Here is a 17,828-nt window from a genome sequence, read left to right on the forward strand (position 1 = left end):
GTCTGAGCCTTAAATGTGACCAAACATTACCTTAACAATGAATCAGAGCTATTAAATATTATTTAACTTTGATCAACCTATGCTTTAATTTTGGATAACAAAAACTGTGTTGAATAATTAAACGAATTCCATACTTTTATACATACTTAGACATTAGTCTATGTCCATTTTGCGCGACCCATTTCTGTTTCAAAGAACTGGATGCTAAGTAGAACGTTTACTTTGATTGCCTGCACGTGAAATCCGTTAGAAAACGGATCTGCTCGTTTGTTGACGAATAAAAGCTAAGCATTGTTTTAACAAATTAAAGATGTAAATCTTGCCGCGTACATAAAAACCTCTTCGAAGCATAACGTGACCGATTTAAGTCCTTGAGCTTTTTTAATAACAAAAAACACTGGTTTACTTCCAGCTCAAACCTTGAATTGGAAACTTTAAAATAATTTTGAGTTTCGGAAGCGGATAAAAGAATTTCACATTTAAGGAAGTTAGTTTGCGACAACTATTTATAAGTTTCACTAACACTTACATTTTGATGTAGGCAAGTCATATAAAATTAAACTCAATGTGGCGTAAATCAAAAGTACTAATTTAGCTGAGTTAGTGAAGTGTCCGCCACGCGTAATAGCAGACCGCACATTGAGTTGAACAGTGTTAAGCGAATTTCGCTTACTGCGCATGCTTGATAGTATACCTTTGGCAATATATTGGCGACAATATTATAGAAATATTGGCGACTAAAAGCAACCCTCCGCTAGCTTATTCGTGATCTCCATGGCTGTCGAGTGTGGTCGAGTGATGTTGTGGAACTTTGTTTATTAGTTATTTTAACGTTCATACCGATTGCACTGGCTTATTTTTCTAATATGTGTATCATTTTAATTTGTCTAACGGTGCATTTAATAATTGTTAACATATATTGTGCTTAATAATTCGTTACTTAGATGTAATTTGTTTACATGTTATAATTCAGTAACGTAAACTGGATTTTCCCGCTTAGTTTGTTAACGTATTTTCGCGGTTTTATTTTCTTATTTTTAAGAATTAAATAAACAGCATTAAGGAATTGTAAAATTTCTTCAATGTTATTTACAAACACTTGCTATATTCTTTACGTATGTACGTGTTTCTTTACGTATGTACGAATGGAACGTATGGTAAATTCTGAATTGTTTTTATTCCTTAAAAGTATAATGAATAAATTTTCAACGAATATATCCTAAATTTCAGTCTTTTTCCGAGCGAAAATTCGTACAGTTCCAAAGGAATGTGCAGAATTTCATAAATACAACATCTTACATTTTTAATGCAAACACTGCTTCACATTATTTCGTAATAATTATTTACATCTCCCCCATCTATGCCTGTATCAATTTTTTCATCGGGTTAATTATAAATAATTCCTGGTAGAATTAGAAATATATTATTAGAAAAGGTTTTCCCTGTATCATCTGCAAGGAACAGAAATTTAAAGCGATGAATTATTGAAATGAATTTTAGTCAGTATTTGAAGTTATTTAGAATTCCACTGCAGTGGAATGTTATTTAGATTTCTGCTGCATTAAAAATTATTTAAAAGCTGCGTAGAAATATTATTTTGAAATGTAAAAATTTTAAGTAGCAAAATTAAAAGTATTTTAAGGTAGATATTGTCATTAATGATAGATTAATTAACTTGTCAAGAGAAATAAGCCAAGACTTCAGTACATAAACAATATATTTTTTATTCTGGGGGTGAACATTGTTATTAATGGTGATATAATCAAATAAATAACAAAGAATTTGCAAGTGAAACGTATTTTACCATTTCTTTGAATTTAGATATTTTTCCGAATATTCCAAGCGTTTAAAAAAATATATTTTACATATTTTGTAACTGTGAATGTATTCGTACTTTTTGAAGTTCTGAACATCTGCAGAAACACATATTTTGGTCTATGATTTAGCTGGCTTAGTAAGTTAAGAAATAAATTTTTCTTTAATATTAACAAATGGTTTTATAATAATAAGAAATTGGTACATTTGTCATTCCCCCCTCCCAAAATTCTTTAAGACTGGGAAATACGTACATAAATTTGATTCCCTCCCCAGTATATGTGACGAGTATGTTCCATTAGACTTTGTGATTATTTTGTAACAGCTCTACTTATTGCCAAAATTGGGTCTTTATGCATATATATATAATGCATACAACAATGCATGCAAAGTTATGATAGCTGTTAATATATCATAATTGACTAAACATTGCGAATACTGTTTCTCTTTCAAGATTTGTACTTTCAAATGTTTTCATAACAACTTCTGTATTTATTCAGAAAAATATCTACTGATGAAATACTACACACAGAAATATTTTTAAAATAGTGTTTAAGAATGCTGTTGATTTTTCAGAGACACAGTAACAATTTAACTGGTTATAACCTTAACAGAGCAGAGATGTCAAACAGAAAAAGAAATGTTATAATGCCAAATAAAATATTTGATCATAAAACAAATGTATAAAACAAACATATTTAACTGATTTTCGAACTTGAAGATTGATTATCAAGTATGAGTTAATGTTTAATAAAGGAATCTCATGAAAATAACCTAAATTTGAAGTACAATGAACATAGTAGATTTTATTTTACCAAAATAGCTTAGTACATTACTTTTGTCAATGTATTCTTTATGTTTATTTATGGGAAATTAACAGAATGTAACCTATGTTATGAATATAAAGGTAATTTTTATTTCTATCTCTCGCTAATTAAATATAAAACGTTTACAAAATTTTGAATATTTGGTGCAAAATTCGATTTTTCATTATTAAGATTAAATGCCCTTTCCACCGATTACTTTTCTTGATTTAATAAATCTCCTTTTGATCTTTCTTACACCTTATACGAGTTTCATCCACTTTGGCAATATATACTGTGTGAGAACTCTGGAAAACTTAAGCGACTTCTCGTTATGTTTTGGAAATTACAACAGAGGTTCAGAATAGGTGTTGAAAACCCTTTTATAGACTCAGACAAATTAACAGAGGGCACAGCTTGTTCATACAGAATCAGCCAGATTTCTGGCGTAGATCAAAATTAACGAAATGAATTTAACTAAGTATATTTTAGTTAATCCGAAGGCTACACAGAAAGAAACTGCACAAATTGTCTCAGACCTAATATTGTAGTATGATATTCAAGTAGATTCTACCACCTAAACCCTCTTCCTTTCAATACTACTGCTTTCTACCTCATTCAAAAACACTCAAAATTAACATTCTGGCAGGAAAATTGATAGGAAGAAAGAAAAGCTAATCATCATAAAATAGCTGGTTAATAAAAATAAATGAAAACTCTACAACCTCAATTCACTATTTTAATTTAGCCATTTTCATTTTTATGCAGCCTTTATATCGAAGTATACATTTGTTTTGGTACCAATAAACTTAATTCTTTCATTTTTTTACCCGATTACATAACATCACATGCAACAGCTGTAAATATGAAAAATACATGCATATATCCAGCACCATGTTAATTTCTTTTGAATATATGGTGTCTGTCATCTACAAAAGAAAACTGTAAATTCAAAATATAAGATGTGAACATAGGTCTTCTGTTGGATAAGAATAGTTGGATAGAGCAAGAATGAAAACATATACATGAATTTACAATAACATAAGCTTCAAAATAAACAGAATACAAGAATACTCACAAAAATTTACAATAATATGAAACAATTAAGTGTTATGAGTAATAATATTACTCAGATTTTTTTTATGGTTAAATCTTCATTTTCATTGCTCTTTTAATATCTTGTGTTGGTGGTAGGACTGCACGCATTTTTTAAGCGATAATATCTGTGGCACTTCATCAAACCCTAAATTGTTGAAACAAACATTACCAAATGCTAACTTGTAATGACATTAATACATGCATCATAACAAATACACAATGAATATTAAGAAAATGTTAATGTACCAATATTTCTTGTTTCAGTAGTATCAGTTCTTGAAATATCATAAAAGTGGAATTAGACATTTTTGATTAAACATTCAATTATACATCCATCAATTTCAGTGTTATAATGTGGCACCAGGGTAACTATGCGAGACACACTAATCCCCTCGAAGATTTCGGATTTACAAAATAATTTTGGCAGTAACTTGTAAAGGCTAAAAAAATATTATCAAAAAGATACAATTCTTAAGTAATTACGTATATTTTGCAGAAATACTTCGGAGCTGTTTGAGCTGGTATTCGTGAGAATCCTTGAGTAAATTTTTGAATGCAGAATAGTTTAACTGAGAAAAAACAGAATGCAGCCAAATTATATCCCTAAGTATTCTTTCATTTCACTTTCTAATGCATACATAATAACATTAATTAAGAATTTAATAAAAACATTAAAAATAATTACATGAAGCAAGATCTCTAAAATTTCAAAATCGCATATAATTAAAATCTAGTTTAATATCTGCAATACATTTTTAACTCATCATATTTTCATAAATTTAACTTTACAATCTAAGACTAATTACAATAAAGCATACTCTATGACAAAAGAATATGAACTTCCAGATAATGTGTATCTTTTAGTCTGAGATTAAAAACTATGCTAGGAAACATTCTGGAAAACCCCGTTTGATACGTTTTAAACTATTTTACTTTCCTAGATAGTCTCATCAAAATTATTAAATATTCATCAATCTTTTGTTCGTCAGTTTCTGTTACCTACCAGTGAGGTAGAATGTATTCCCCAAGACACAAAGAATATGTGTTACATACATGTAAAATATAGAAAATACAGTGGCTTTGCTCTGGGCGAGCATGCAACCTATAATTAACTTACTGCAGTTTCGGGATCTTACCTAGACCAGTACATTCGAGAAGATTCTGGCACGTTATATAACTGCTAGTACACATACTGAATACGTGCCATTTTTCGTCAGACTGCTTTCTTCTACCGCTGCTACAAGACCTTGCAGCTGCTCCTCCCATTTTGTTCTTTCCTTTGTTAAATCAGATATGACGTAAAGTCTAAATTTAATCTTACTTAGTTTAAATCAATATTGAATATATAATTTTGAGAATTTCATCTAAAGGCAAAATGATCTGCTGGGAGAATTGAATAAAGATGTGAGATCTTAAAAGCTAAATCCTTCTTTCAATAGTAAACCAGGCAGAAAAATTGTCCGAAACAAGTTGTTCATGTGAAACAAATGCTGTGTGATAAGAGTCTCAGACATCATTACTTACATCTAACAAACATTTCGCTTCCAGAAACAAGGGTCAAAATTTTTCAGCTGCCATTTACTGTGCCAATGCCTGAAATTAAAATCATTTTATAAAAAATTTTTAAAGGATGATTCAAGTATTTGTTTACAATCAGATGGCGGTACATCTACCACATACCGTATTTATCTTCTTTTCAAATCGCGCCAACATAATAATTACGCCAAATTTGTTTCTGGGCATGCGCAGTATGCGACATTCGTTTAACACTGTTCAATTCAATGTGCGGTCTGCCATTACGCGCCCGGGGCACTGACTCGGATCAAGCGACAGTACGTTAGTACGTTGCAGTCAGGTACCCGCGCGTGAAGCGCTACCCTATAATATCTGACTAAACGATTTTCGATCATATACAGTTCCTAATTTGGAGCAGGTATGAACATGCGTGAAGATGGCATAAACTGGTGAGATCCCAAGAGACTGGCGCGGTGGCTAACACGCCCTACCGGGCGAGGGCAAGTGCGGAGTAAGAAAAAGAGAGCCTTTTGCAACCAAGTCCAGAGAGTACAGTGTGACACACATAGTTTACAACACACAAAAATATAAGCATAGTGAGAAATTGAGTACATACAGGCAGAAATGAAAAAAATAGTATAATGTATTAAACATGGTGGTAATTTGTGAATTTAAATATTTACAATTACAAATCAGAAATATTGTACATAAAGAAAGCATTAGTTGGAAACAACAGGTTATATAAGATGTCTCAGAACGGCCCGAAGCCGGATCTAGAGGGGGCACAGACTCCGGCTTGCTCCCCTCTAGATCCGGGACTGCTTCTGAGAACCGTTTGCAAAGACTTCGTGACAATAAAATTTGCAAAGACCAATGAAATTTGTTGTCAGCATTTCTTCTCCCTCTTTCTTTCTGTGAGTTCTTCAAATCCAGGAAAGGGTAATGCGTGCATTTGGTGCATGTGAGAAAAAATTCAAATGTGAAATGTTCTAGAAATTCCTTGCCAAACATAAACATTTACAGTGGTGTTTTGGCTTGATAAGCAGTACATTTGGGTTTCAATTCACTCTTTTCGGTAGATCTTTATCTACCCACTCCACAATTTTCTCAAACTGACACTTAAAATAAAATGTCTAAAATTACTAATTATGAATAAAAAAAGGCAGTATAAGAAAATATAAGCAATATTATATAATGTTTACTATGAGAAACTGTACTAACTTCGAAAAACGAAATGGCTAACGAAATGGTTGCTACTTCCATTTTTCAAATAGCAATGCTTTACTTAGTGATGCTATACAGCCATCTATGATCGACAGTTGAAAGTTCTAATAATATATAATGAATAAACACAGGAATGGAATCTGTTAAGGCATTTACAGAAGAATAAAGAAATATAAATTTTTTTCTACTAGAGTGGACATGATGCAAAAAAGGGTTAAGTGAATTAAATTCTTTTTGCGCTCTTATTACATTTTTCTAAATTTTTCGATTCCTAAATTTTTCTATTCCTCTTTTCTTATAACACACAAGCAATTTTTTAAATACGAGTGAGCCCTGAGCGCTAATTTCGGTAAGGTCACAATAGACGGTAATTTGAATGTGTTCAAATCCAGGCAAATGAGGTAATTGCAGGGGAGCTTTCGTGGTTTCCCCTCATGTGAACGAAATACGAATTCTTTTCCTGTAAATGTCCTTTACGAGACGCGACTTTTTTAGTCATATAATCTTCAAGTGCTGTGAACAATTCTAATCTAAATTTTTATGATATAAAATTTCATACAAATTTATTCTACCTGCCGCTTTTGTGTACGTTATATGTATGAATACAAACCTGCGATAATTATTGAGAATACTATTGATGCAATTGATGTTATAATTAATACTGAAAATAATGTTTAAGCTAAAAATCAGTTTGAACCCTTTTTTATAATAAGGTAACATGCGCCAAAGATTTTGGATTATGGTAAAGCACACAGGGGTTACTTACCTGAAAAAAGAGTTTTTTTAGGGAAACAGGCTGGTAATTCACCATACACTTATGGAAAACCTCGAAACCTCCCATGCAGCCGCAAGGATTTAACATGCTCAACTATCTTACCTCTCGACCGTTACTGAGCTTTCTCAGCTTACGAAATATGTATTTTAAGTTGATTATTTACATAACAGAAGAACAAAATAAAATGACAGATTATAAATAGTGCATTTTACTAGTGCATGTTGATTTTTCCACTAAATCTTATGTGATATATCCAACTTCGAATCTAAAATTTTCTGAAGTACACAAAAACCTTGTCTAAAACTAAAAGGTTTATTTAACTGGAACTTCAACACTGATGAAAACTTAACATCATAAACGAAAACTTAACATCTTGGGCGGAAAACATTCAAAGTGCTTTTAAGTAACAGCTATGCCGGCACGGTGAAGAACACTTTCCCTTAAAAGACAGAATCCATCTAGCCCTTTCGGCATATATCTCCATTCGCTGGATTCAGACATCCGCTCCTACGTGTTTTGGACTTAAACGGCCAGACTGGAACTGGAATAGGACTGGAACAAGACGGGAACCGGAATAGGACTGGATCCGCAACAAGACAGGCACCGGAACAGGACGGGAGCCGGAATCTCTCATCCCCTGGCTTCTACCCCGGGCAGGTCTAATCTGGCTCGAATTAAAATGAACTGCCGTGCCACTAAGGAAAGCACCTCCTTTTATTGCCGGCGGTTGCCGTTACTACAGGCGATTATGCAAATATTTAACATCCTTCCACCTAAGGGGAAAAAAAAAAAAAAAAGTGAACTTTCACATCAAAGTAAAACAATGCCAAAGAGCCTTAATATGCCAGTCTGTCCGTACAGTTCTACCAGATCGTGTTACAGGCCTGACAGATTTATCATCTATGTTGAGTTTAAGTTCAGACAACGAATCTTGTTTTTCATTCTGCAGCTTCACGGTTACATCATTTTGCGCTACCTCTAAAGGATACAGAGTTCGAACTGCTCTAAGCAAAATTCCATTTCGGGTCTTTACTCTTGCAAGCCGATTTATTCCATTAGGTCCTGGAAGTAGTTCTATGACACGACCAAGTTGCCAAAAAAGTCTTTTGTCACTACTACCGATCAAAACAATATCATCTAATTTAATAGTAACTTTCCTTTCAGCTCTTTTATGCGAAACCTTGAGAATTCCCAAATATTCTTTACGAAATCTATTTTTAAATGCTTCTCTTACAGTTTGAATATACTGAAATCTTCTTTGTAAATTACTTGATTTAATACCGTATTTTATATCCCGCAAACTACTAGTTCTAATTTCTTTTAAAAAGTCAGCAGGAGTTAAAACTTTAAATTCAGGATCGGAAGGAATTACTGTCAACGGTCGGTCATTAAGAATCGCTTCACAGTCACACAGTATCGTGTACATTTCTTCATAATTTAAACAAGCATGTTTAAGAACTTTTTTAAGGACTTGCTTCATCATTCCGATCAGACGTTCCCACCAACCACCCCACCATGGAGCACCAGGGGGAATAAATTTCCATGTTATCCGCTCATTGGCTGCCTGCCTATTAATTTGTTCAAAATCTATTAATTTGAATGCATTTGAAGCTCCTACAAAATTAGTTCCATTATCACTGTACACAGTTGTGGGTTTACCTCTTCGCGACACGAACCGATGAAAAGCCTGAAGAAACACTTCTGTAGATAGAGAAGTCAGCAACTCCAAATGGACCGCTCTATAAACGGCGCATGTAAAAACACAAATCCATGCCTTTTCTTTGTTTCTCAACAATAAAGGACCAGAAAGGTCTATACCCGTGATTTGAAATACTGCTGAATCATTTACTCGCTCTATTGGCGGTGGGGCTGATATGTGGTCAACAGGTACAGCAGAATATCTCTTGCAAGTAATGCATTTACTCAAAACAGAACGCACAGTTCTTCTGCTAGATAAGAACCAAAACCTTTCCCTTAAGGTATTCAGTATATACTGTACACCTGCATGTCCTTTCTTTTTATGTTCTTCCATAATTAAATTCCTAACTAATGGATGTTCTCCTGGTAATATTATAGGTGTTCTAAACTCTAACGTGTCATCTCTTCGAGACGCACCAGTTTTAATTCTTACGATTCCCGCATCATAAAATGGACTAAGAGTTCGTAAGCGTGCGTCTTCTATATCCTGAAACGATTCCGATTGAATCAAGCGAATAACAACCTTTTCTGCAAAATCAATTTCATCAACAGTGAGTTCACCTTTCCTTTTTTTCTTATTTCTGCAATTAAAGAAAAATCGTTGAATCCAACCAACAACTCTAACTGTTTTTCGATAGCTAGAAAATCGCTCACTCAAACTAAACCTTTCAGTAGACACTAGAGATGAAACCACTGCCTTTTTTTTCTCGCTGGCTATTTCCGCTTCATCAGTTATAAATTCGGCACTCGGCCAATTTTCTTGGGATTTTAAAAGCCAGTTCGGACCCTCCCACCATTTTGACCGGGAGAGTTGGCGAACTGAACACCCTCTACTTGGAAGATCTGCAGGGTAAGGTGACCAGGTATATGCCTCCAATCCTCCACACATGTCAAAAGACTTATTTCCTGTACTCTATTTTCTACAAATGTCCCCCATGGTTCTTCCCTTTTTACCCATACGAGGTCCCATACGCATTCCTTACAACACTTCTCCCAAACCGAGAAAATAAAATTAAATCTGACACCTGAAGTTCAGGTTTTCACCAATACAAGTAAGTCTGTCCTTTATTTAAATTTGTATTTACTTGTGTAGAAATAATTTCTGTAAAATATAATTCTTTATCTGAATTTGTGAATATTTATTGTTTTTATTTTACTGAAGAAAATGTATAAAAAATAAATCTTAACAATGCATACTGTTTCATTTGAAAATCTCTTAAAATTATGTGTAAAATACACCGTTAATTTGGGTTAGTAGAATTTTCTATGAAATTAAAGTTTAATTACAGATAATAAAGTAAACTACATACATACATAGGTATGTATACAAGATGAATCTGAACAAGGGAGTGAAACTTTATGGGGTGATAGAATGCAGCTATATGAGCAATATTTGTCATAGGATGTATGGTCGGAATGCAAACGGTGAGAAGTTAAAAGGTATTTTTCATTGAAACATTTAAAGAATCAACAACAAGAATGAGAGGAAGTACTTCAGAAAACATTTTATTAGCAGGAATGTAGTTAATGCACATGTTCAAAAAAATTGCTCAAAAGTCTTTTCGCGAGTTGCAATGTAGGTATAATATGAAACTGACGCACATTTGTGAAGACATCAGGCATTTTCCAAGTATCGCTGGCAACAACTGCAAATTCGATGACTAGATCCAAATTCGTTTTCAACAGAGCATTCACAGATTAGGCTTTTCATGTGGTCCCACAGGAAAACATCCAAACACGAGAGATCCGGTGATCTTGGTGGCCAAGCTATGGGACCACCTCGACCAATCCCTTGTCCTGGAAATTTCATGGTTTGTATAACCAGCCATCATTTTGGCAATCTATGGTAGAAAATGCCGTTGGGTGTGGGGACCGACTCTTTTCATACCAATTACAATGCCACCTAGCAGCTCGCCATTTGCGTTCTGCCCAGACATTGCTTGCATAGCTGCATTCTGTCACAGTGCAAAATTTTGCTCCCTTGTCCAGATTCACCTTGTATATACACATGTATATGCAGTACAAAGTTTCAAATCCAGACATCCAGTGTTAATATTACCAACACTTCTTTTTTAATGCTGTATGCTTGCACATTTAATACTTTTTCGTAACAAAATATGAAGAATCCTAACTCTTAATTTCACTTAATGACTGATGCCAACCTGGTGAATCATTTTTGCTTTCATCCCTCCATGACTTTTAACACACTGCAGCTTAAAAAATGACTCAGGATGTCTAAGCATTTTTTTTTAATGTTAGTCATTGAATACAGAGTATTGGAACCATTTATATATGTTGACATGCTTGGCAATGATTACAGACATTTAGCTAACTCTGCTTCAAAGTATTGAGTGTATTGACAGGGGGAAATTCAACAGATATTTCTTTCCACATGCAAAAAATAGATTTTGTAAATACTGACACGTATAGGCCAAAAATTACATTTAGTACTTTTTGAATTCAGAATAACTGATTTATTATTCAGATTAGTCCAGGGCCATTGCCTAGAGCTGTTAATTCATCAGGTGATAGATACAAGACAAAATTTAGTGGAACAACATGTCTTTAGTCGTCAATCTCATGATACGTCTTCAATAGTGTGTAGTGAACTCTAGCTAAACTTTCTGATGATAGCCAAGAATTTGAAGGTGTTCAGATATTGCAAACAAAAAGTGAAATTTTCCAATTAAGGGAATTTTTCAAGAATTGGGGAGGCATGGTAATATATAAAGATGATTATAAGCAGAAGGTTTATATTGTGATAATTATGTCCCAATCATCAATCAACTAACAGATGGCAAAATCTGTAGTATGGTTCTAAATCCAGAAAGTATTCCTATCATTTGTGAAGAAAGTGACAGAGAGGTTGTTGAGGGTGAAAAAATTCCAAGTGACAATTTAGTGGGAATTCTCAACATGGCAATTACAGAACTCGAAGAAAAGCAAACTAATAAATATTGAGTTTTTTTTTAAATACTCGAAAGATCTGCTTTATCTCATAAATAAATGTTTTTAATTTTGAAATTTCTATATGTCATCGTACTAGTGTTAAATTTATGAACTAATATCTTTAAAAATTCCAAATCCAGAATCGACTAAATCCTGACGATTTCGGATCTGGGACTTTGTGCCATTTGTGTGAGATAACAAAATAGTAGATTTAATTGCAATAGTCCTATATTATTAATTTAATTATTTCCCCTTTTTGTCCTAAAAATAGTAACTGCTTATAATAAACTTTCTTAAACTGCATCACACTAAAGTAATCCATGTCATAAGATTTTACATATCACTGCTGATGCAAATTCTGATATAAATGCTTTAGCCAATCAACATGAAAGAAAACAAAACCATTTTGGGAATCGTAACTTTTTTTGCTTCTCAAAACTTTCTTTTTGAATGCATTACATTCCTGCTCTTTCTTGATTCCAGCTAAGACATCACCTCTCACCTTTCTATTTCAGCCATCAAATTTGTCGTAAGATACAGAAAAGTTACAAATGTGATTAAGAATGGGCACATATATTGCACCTAAATAACTTTTTTTTTTTTTTTTAGTTATGGTAAAAGCTTTGAAGAACAAGTTATTTAAAAGAGGAATGAAAGTAGAAGTGAAACATATATGCAAGTAAGTTTAAATTATATAATATAAAATAAATTATTTTTTAAATTTATTTTCTGAATTCATATATGGAGTAAGAGTTATTTATCTACCACTTAGTGTTTTTATTTATATTTTTAGAAAGGATCTGCACATGTATATTTCTGGAGAAAGATTAAGTAAAAAACGTAAAAGGAAATAAAGAGTTGTAAGTATTTCTTCTTCTTCTTTTTTTTTTTTTTTTTTTTTCCAAAATATAATATGCACATTCTATAAAAAATCTGATATATTTTTATGTAAATATGTTGCGGAGTTCATAAAAATTTCGATAGTACTTAAGTGAAGCTTTAGCATTTAAATACAAGTTTTGTGTGAGCTTAATAAATTTTAATTTAATACTTTTGCAAAGTTAAATTTTTTCTAAATATTGGGCAAAAATTTGATGGTGGTATCATATGCCATCTTGAACTTGATAAACATTACTTGATAGCATTGAGGTAACAGAGAAACTTGTTAAATGTTATGAAGCTCTAAGCATCAAAATATGTAACACATTTATTTTAATACTGTTTTGTATTGATAAGTGTGAAAATATTTTGTACTATTTTTCTTCTAAATTAAAGTGTTTTTAGTATTTAGTCCTATATAACTAAAATTCATATATATATCTGTGTAAAGTTAGATTATAGTTTACACACTTTTTGTCAGTCCTAACCAGCACATTCATTACTTTCGGGTATTACTGTTATAAGAAACTTCAATGCAAACATTAATATTCATAATAATGATCTAATAATTATAAATAATGCTAAATAATAGATAATACTTACCTAATAATAGTAGTAATTTTTTACAGACACAACTTGTGCAGTGTTTGGAATGAGTGATACTGTAAGAAAAATAATAAGACTGCAATTTTATTTAGTAGAATAAAAATACCTAATCCTTTATGCAATGACATGAAATAGAAAACTTATTCCGTAAACTTTTGTACGATTGTTTAAGCAAATATTCGCAAATATGTTCAGTAGTTTCATGACAGTATGCATAGAAGTTTTCACCAGTATAACAACATCAGCTCTCTATGTGTATTAAAACTTACTCTTCATTTATTGATATATTTTTATTACTTTGAATATCTTACTAAGTTGTTAAATTTGTTTTACATATTAACTTATCAAGCAGCATTTAATTGGGAATTTTACTTACCATCTGTGAACTCATTTCTGCTTAGAAGTTTTTGTTTCACTCTCTAAAATGTTGTATATAGTCAGATTTCATAGATTCAATTTATTTCACATTACAAGTTCTCTTTTGCGTCATCTTTTGGAAACTGGCAAGCAATAACATAGAGTTTACTAACATAACTGGTTTTACAAATTGGCACAGAGCAATGATTAATCATTTATTTGTAACATAATATATTGATAAAATTAACATATAACAAGAAAGTACTTACATCTCATAATTAATTATAAAAATGGTTAAATCAAAACAATGAGTAGAAAAGATGACTCATTCTCGGGTCATATGAGAGTAGGCATAGCCTTCACGTCAAGAAGCTAATGATCCTGTCCATAAACATGTGACTCTTCACCAACTTTTATAGTATTTCGAAAGTCAGGGTTGCACATGGCATCATGATTTGTACAAGTTTTTGCTTCTACTGTAACATTAGCAGACATGAAATCTACTCATGTTCATCACTTCTGGCTTTTCTCACTTAAGATATTCAAGCCTTTAAATTATCTGTTGCCACTTACTACCATTTAGTGTTTCTCAGTTTCACAAATGAAAATTATATTTTGGAACTATGAATGATTCACTGATTTCTGTGGGGGGAAATAAATTAAGTGCCTTACTTAAGTTGTATTTTATGTTTCTTATAATGTTAGAAACTTACTGAATTAATTTATATGTTTTTTAGTTGGATGATTCTTCTTATTCTCCCTTCATGGTTCAACAACAGTGAGCAGCTAGTCTAAAGAATATGAACTTCATTGTGAATAATAATGAGCATACTGTGGATGCTTATTTAAAAAAAAAATAGTTTTCACAAGATTAACAGCGAATTTAAAATTCCATATTATAAATTTGTATAATTGTTTCATACTGTAATTTTTAGCAGAGTATTAAAGTATTTTAGAACTTCAGTTTATCTGTTTCAAATATTTTAATTTTTTTAACGTAGATTACTTTATGTTATGAGAGGTATTCATATAGGAAGAGTATATTTTTTTATTGTAGGCTGACTGCAAATAACTTTAAAAGAAATTTTATTTTAAATTAGGAAAGCTGTACATATTTTTTATAACATCATGATATGCAAGCATCTTATTTGCATATTTTCTGTGGCACTTTGTAGTAAACAGCATGGTGAAACAGCAGCTTTGTAGCATGATTTAATATTTGTCACTTTGAGTCAGTGTTCAAAAACCTTTTGCAGTTTGTCCCAATCAGTACGTTGTGGCCCTAGTCAAATGCTTTGTGGTTATGAGTGTAGTCTTATCAGATGTGAACTTAAATTATTTTCTTCTTCATATTGTACAAAAGTACTATAATACAAGTTCTTCATGTCATATGCAAAGTGTATCCTCTCATATTCGTGTCCTATATATTCCAGGAAAAGTTCCCCTCTGAGGGAAAATTTCACAGAGAATGAAATCAAACTTTTATTTATCTGTTAAGTGCTTAGTTTTATTTTTTTAATATAAAAAGGTACATTTATTCAAGTTTTGGTATTTATCAACATTTTCTATACTTTTTTTGTTTAATTTATAAAATACATTAAAAAATAATCCAAATGTAGATAAGTGACTATGTATTTTCGAGTTTGAGAAAGGGGAAATTTAATTTAGTAGTAGTAAAAGGGGTGCATGGAGCAAAAAGGCTGAGAACCACCCCTGAATACCAACCACATTTACTTAAAAATAAGACCTCTTTGAATGTAAGAACTTTCTAACATTTTATAATGGATGTCAAGAAATAAAAAAGTGAATGAATAATTATTTTCTCTTGCAGTAATTTCAAGAAAAATAACCTTAAATGATCGTCCTTCAATCAGAATTTCCTTAAAATAACTGTACTTTTAGGCTGTGGGCGAAGTTAAGCAATAGTTGTGACACATTGCTATCTAATATTTAGTTTCAGGTACAATGGGATGGTGGATGCAAGGCTAAAATGAAATTATTTAAAATAATGAACAAATTAAATTATGAGACACAAATTATGCCAGCAGTCGCACATTATTTTCATGTTTTTTCACATTAGCTCATCTTCTAGGAGCTTTCAAAGAAGTAGGCGCTCAATCCCGGAATGAATTCTATTGTTTGCTGGAAGAGTCCAAGATTTATATGTATGGTACGTGAAAGTAGGGATTAGCTAAGAGAAAGGAAAAGGGATTTTGAGTATAGAGAATTTCAGTCGTTCTGGGATTGAGCGCCTACTATGAACGGGCTCCTTTGTGAGGGTAGCTAACATTTCGTTAGTAAGTGTATTATTTATTATTCTTATTGATTGTCTGCCCCCCCCCTTTTTTTAAACGGTTACAATTTTCTACAATACCTTAAATAAGTAAAATCTTTACAGTTACATATTGTAACTTCATGTATTACTCTGTTACTTTACCGTAATAAGAGTTCTAATAAATATTAAATTTCGTTGGAATAAACAAAATTATGTAATTTCGCCAAAACGTTATGCCTTTAAGCAAATTTTAAATAAGCATACAATTTTACATTGCAAACACGTATTTCTCTACGAAATAATTTTTTTTGTTTCATAAATTGATAAAAATTAATCTGTCCATAAACAAAATGTTCAATAAAACATGGAGCATAAAAATAAGCAGTGAAATTCCTTCCACGGTTTGGGAATAAGTCAGCGAGCGTATCCCTTTTTTCCCTAGTATCCACTGAAAGCCATTCCACAATCTAATTATTATTTCCATTCGAAACCATTCCGGAACCTTTGCTTTCTATTCCTCTCACCTGCGTATATTGAAATTGCCCAGCTAACAATAGCAGGCGTTCCGAGATTGACGGTGTAGTCTTTTAAGAAGTCAATTTTCCATAGATACAACTTTTACTTGTTTGACAGCTGCACTACCATGTTGTGGAGATTCATGCTGTGCAAGGAAGCAGCAGCACAGGTTGGAATACAAATGAAGCAATTCAAGGAGATAATAAATTTTTAATTTTGTAATAGTTAAAAATTTTGGATGTTCATAAATTTCTAGAGTTATATACGGAAAACGATGTTAATTATACTTTTGAAGAAGTCATCTTTTATGAAAAAGGAGATTTAAGATCTATGATGAAAAATTAGGTACTGAAGTTCCCCAAAATTACATTCCTTTTTAAAATTCAGACAGCAAGCTATGTATTAAAGGAAAAGAAGATGAAATTAATTCTTAATGCTTAAGCCAAAATTCAGAGTTTTAAAGTAAATTGTGCGTATAATCCTCTATGTGGTTCATATTGTTAATATTTAAACTCTCTGCTTTTTTCACATGGAACCCTCACTTTGTTTAGGTATTGGTTTTGAAAAATAAGACTCGTAAATTAATTTCATTAATTTTTCCATTCTAAATCAGCATATTTAATTTTTCTGTATAATATTTATCATTCATCCTATTTGTTATTATTTATCTATGTTAATCCTATTTTAATATTTATCATTTAATCTTAATTTTCTAAATATTTCTTTTCTCCCATTTGATATAATATGCTGGCTTAAATTATTGTTAACATCAATATTAATAGTAAAAAATTAAAAACTATAAATATAATAACAACAGATTAGCATTATAATATTAAATTAATTTGTAGTAATTATTTAAATCCTTTTTTTAAAATTTCTTTTTATATCAAATATCTTACTAAATATTTACTGCGTATGAAAACAACACATTTTGAAACTGTCATATTTATTCAAGGTTTTGCAGTTTCTAAATATGCATTAACATAACGATTTCAAAATGAGTAACAGAGTAATGTTTTTAGCTGAGTTTGTTCTGGATAAGTCAGTAAGTATCAAGCAGTTCATTCTTAATTTTTTTCTCAGTTAATTTGAGGATTAAAACCAATACCAAATTTTATAACCAATTATCAAAATTATTGTAGATAAATTGACTGACTAAATGCAAAATTACATTAAAATTATTAAAAAATTAGGCATAAATCATTAAAATGTCCAATTTCATTCTTTTGGTTTCATAATATATACTTTTAATATCTAAAGCAAAATAAAAAAACACTTATCTTGAGAATCAAATTGATATCTAGGTGTGATTGGGTGT

The 17,828-nt window shown here is 31.6% G+C and overlaps 1 long non-coding RNA gene across 1 annotated transcript; it reads left to right on the forward strand.

Annotated features, from left to right (window-relative positions):
• Positions 1-9,891: 9,891 nt before the first annotated feature.
• Positions 9,892-14,676, forward strand: LOC146998948 (uncharacterized). Its single transcript, XR_015039366.1, has 4 exons — positions 9,892-9,980; positions 12,487-12,556; positions 12,671-12,737; positions 14,457-14,676. It is a non-coding gene; the product is annotated as an uncharacterized LOC146998948 (long non-coding RNA).
• The last annotated feature ends 3,152 nt before the right edge of the window (positions 14,677-17,828 follow it).

Source organism: Stegodyphus dumicola, chromosome 2 (genome assembly GCF_044657685.1).
Source record: "Stegodyphus dumicola isolate Sdum_Otavi_A_Nest chromosome 2, ASM4465768v1".
NCBI lineage: Eukaryota > Metazoa > Arthropoda > Arachnida > Araneae > Eresidae > Stegodyphus > Stegodyphus dumicola.